The sequence below is a fragment of the Echeneis naucrates genome, chromosome 4 (assembly GCF_900963305.1).
Source record: "Echeneis naucrates chromosome 4, fEcheNa1.1, whole genome shotgun sequence".
NCBI lineage: Eukaryota > Metazoa > Chordata > Actinopteri > Carangiformes > Echeneidae > Echeneis > Echeneis naucrates.
The window spans coordinates 21,082,086-21,085,896 of record NC_042514.1 but is presented as its reverse complement, the minus strand read 5'-3'; the positions used below and the strand labels follow the sequence as shown (position 1 = coordinate 21,085,896).

At 41.0% G+C, this 3,811-nt stretch overlaps 1 pseudogene; it reads left to right on the top strand.

The window, feature by feature from the left end:
* Positions 1 to 642: 642 nt before the first annotated feature.
* On the top strand, positions 643 to 3,083 carry LOC115042421 (interferon-induced protein with tetratricopeptide repeats 1-like; annotated as a pseudogene).
* Positions 3,084 to 3,811: the final 728 nt, after the last annotated feature.

The following is a 3,811-nucleotide window of genomic DNA, read 5'->3' as shown; positions in this document are numbered from 1 at the left end:
GAAATTGATAAAAAAAAAAAAAAAAAACACTCACCCATACATGCACAAAAAACAGTAAGTAAAAATGAAGACTGAACAGAGCAGGAACAAAAACTAAGGACATACAAGTCTGAAATTACACTGAGGAAACAAATTCTGAAGAATAAAAACTGAGTATTAAAAGACCCCACCACCACCACCCAAAAAAGTATCAAATCAAATAATCAAATTGTAAAAAGCTTAAATTAAAATGAAACAAAACAATTCACAAAGTGAAATTGTGAAAAATACAACACAATAAAACCGAATATGTTAAAATGGAATGAACAGATCTGGAGTTTCTTCCTTCCTTCTTTATTCTTCAGGGAGGCTTTGGATCAGTATAATGTTGATGATTGAGTCTTTTTCCTTTTAGTTTTTAAAAGTTGTTCAACCAAATTGAATTTTGGAAAAACGAAAGTGAAATTAGTTTGGATCACTTCAGTTTCTGTTTCAAAGAAACGTTTCAAAGTATGCGAACGCACCTGAGCTTGTCATCTCAACAATGTTCACAACGTCAAAGTGGATGTCTTCAAACACGCCCTCATATTTGATGATCGCCTCACCACTCGTGGTTAAATATCTGAGGTTCCCTCACTGATGCCAACGCCCCACCTGTAAACAACCTACCAGACTTTAGTCTGAGTATCCGAAGACCTGAACTCAACAAAACCATATCAGGGACCTGCAGAGATTAAAGAGTGAAACAGTTGATATTCACCACAAAGGAAACAGCTGATAATGAGGTGAGTGTAAAATCATTATGATGCGTTTGCTGTCAGCGACATTATGAGAGCGCTGTCCTCTTTCTGTTCTCTCTCTCTTTGTCTCCATTAACCACGTTCCTGGTTGTTTTCTGTTCACTAATTATAACTCATTCATAGTCTTTGTTTATACCACAGGGGGAGGGTTCACTTTACACTCTGCAGCACCTACAAACTATTCCTGCCCTTTATAGACAAACCATTAAACCAACAGAACAAAGAGAACATTAAGAAACTTTCAATAAAAGAATGCTAAAAGACAGAATATTCCTGGAGACATTAAAGGAGTTCAATCTCCGCCTGAATTCATTTATTTATCAAAAGTATAATGATATTTCCTACTTTTTCGTTTCTTACTTTCTGTTTTTTATCATGTTTTTCTCTCATTCCTTTCTTTCCTTTTTAAGCAGCCTGTTTCAATCCATTTCCTTCATTTTTTCCTCCTGATGCTCATTTCTCCATTTTCCTTCATTTCAAGCCTCAGATCATGTGATCTGAACCTGCTAACAATGTGTTTGCTGTGTTTTTGATTCTCAATCAGTGCAGCTCAGAGCAACGCCAAACCTGAGGACAGACCTCAGGACAAACCTGAGGAGAAACCTGAGGACAAACCTGAGGACAGACCTCAGGACAGACTTGAGGAGAAACCTCAGGACAAACCTGAGGAGAAACTGCTGGACAAACTGAAGGCCCTGGAGTGCCACTTCACTTGGGGCCTCAAGTACAGCTGGGCCAGATTCTCACGGTTCAGGTACATGCTGGAGGACATCGGCACTGAGGAGGGTAACGGCTGGCTGGGCCACATTTACAACCTGCAGGGCTACATCCACCACCAGCTGGGCTTCAACGATGAGGCCAGGAGTTTCTTCAGCAAGGCTGCAGAAGCTTTCAGCCGGATCAGGAATGCTGAGTCAGATGAGGGCCCCTGGTTGGTGGTGAACTTTGGGAATAAGGCTTGGCTGCACTACAGTCTGGGGGAACATGCAGAGACTCGGGTTTGTCTGTCACGGGTTGATGAGCTAATGAGAGCGTACCCATCTCCATCAGAGGAGGAGCTCCATCCAGAGATCTGCGCTGAGAAAGCCTGGACTCTGATGAAGTTTGGCCCAGAAAAGAAGCTGCTGGCTGCTGATTACTTCCAGAAAGCCATCAGGATGCAGCCAGATATGGTGGAGTGGCAGACCAGCCACGTGTTGACATCAGTGTCCAAGTTTAAATACAGCAGCACGGGACCAGATGATGACATCATGGTGGAAATGAGAAACGCCATAGAGCAGGATCCAGAGAACTTGTTCCTCGCTGTTTTGTACGCTGAGCAACGCGGTAAGAAAGGAGAAGATGTTCAGGATGAAATACAAGAGTTAGCCAGGAAGGTTTTGGTAAACCCCGTCAGCAGCTACAGTGGTATTAATATATTACTGAGGGCATATGCATATAATCTCTTTTGAGGAGGCCATTAATTTGGCAGAAGAGGTTCTCCAGAAACATCCAGATGAGCGTTACCTGAAAAGATGTGCAGCTCTCTGCTACAAATGGAAGATCATTTTTGACAGAAATAATCCCCCAAACCAAAATATGATCAACAGAGCAATTGAGCTCCACAAGGAGGTGATTTCTCTTTACCCTGATTCCTGTCTCGTAAAGGAAATAGACCTGGCAGACATCAGTGCCAAGTCCCCTCGTAGTCTGGCCACAGCTGACCAGATGTACCAGGAGCTGCTGAGGAGGAGGAACCTGCAACCTGAAGACAAACAGCTGCTTTACAACAGATATGGAAAATATCTCAACTATGATCAACATGAATACAGCAATTCAATTAGATACCACATGAAGGCAGCAGAGATAATGATCAAGTCATTTCATCGGGACAACAGTATCAGCATTCTGCAGAGAATTAGAGACAGAGGCAGGAACCGAATGCACAGAGAAATTAAGGAGTTCCTGGCCAGGCTGCAGCCGCTGTAGTGTTTCCAACAGAGCAGCTTCTAAAGCCACAGTAATAATGTCTGAAAGCATTTCTAATGGAAAAGGTTTGTTTCAAATACAGGAAGAGAGGTTTGGCTCCAAATCAATGCAAATGAATCCTCCGATACGGCTCCAAATAAAACTGAGCATTAAATCAGACCTTAACTCAGTGAGAATGATTTGATTTGAGGGAAAAGGCCAAACAGCTGAATAAAGTTGAGGAATTCAGTCTTTGGACCTCCAGAGGAGGAAGAGGAGCAAGATGGCTTTGACTTTATTCAAATTCTTCATAAAATAATCCTAAAAACAAATACTTTATACTTAGTTTGTATGAAACTGTCAGTCATTTTATTCTTTAGTCTTTCATTGGTGGATGGGGCCTGTGTGTGTGTGTGTGTGTGTGGGGGGGGGGGGGGGGGGGGGGTTTCTGTATCCTTTAAAATGCTGGTTGTTTGGAGGTGTTTTGGCTGTCTGCAGATCATCAAACTCCCAAATAAAGCTTTGTAATATCACTGATCTGTTCCTGAGTCACTGAAAAGTTTTGTGTTTCTTTCAATGCACTGATTTTTTTTTCCTTCTACGTGAGTGGAGGCGACAGCTGATTTTAATTTAACCAAGCACAATGTATTTAATACGAAAATGGATCAGCAGTAGAAGATGAATGAACGGATGACTTTGACAGAAACTCATGTTTTTTAATTCATCTATATATGATCTGTGAAGTGTCCAGATTAAAATTCTGAAAACTTTATAAACCTTATTTCCCAAACTAAATCGACTGAACCAGAGCTGTGACACTTCTAATGTGAAATTTTACTCAGAGTTGATCACAAACAAATGAAAACAAACCTTTTTATGAATCAGGATCTTTATTTCTGTGATAACTCAGGGAAGAGTCCCAAACACTCACTTCTCATTTACAGGAAACAGGTTTACACTGTTATCAGTGTTCCTGAACACACACACACACACACACACACACTTCAGCTTTTCAATCACATTGGCAGCAACAATATGTAACATTGAAAATCTTGCGGTTAAAAAAAAAAAAAAAAAAGTCAGGT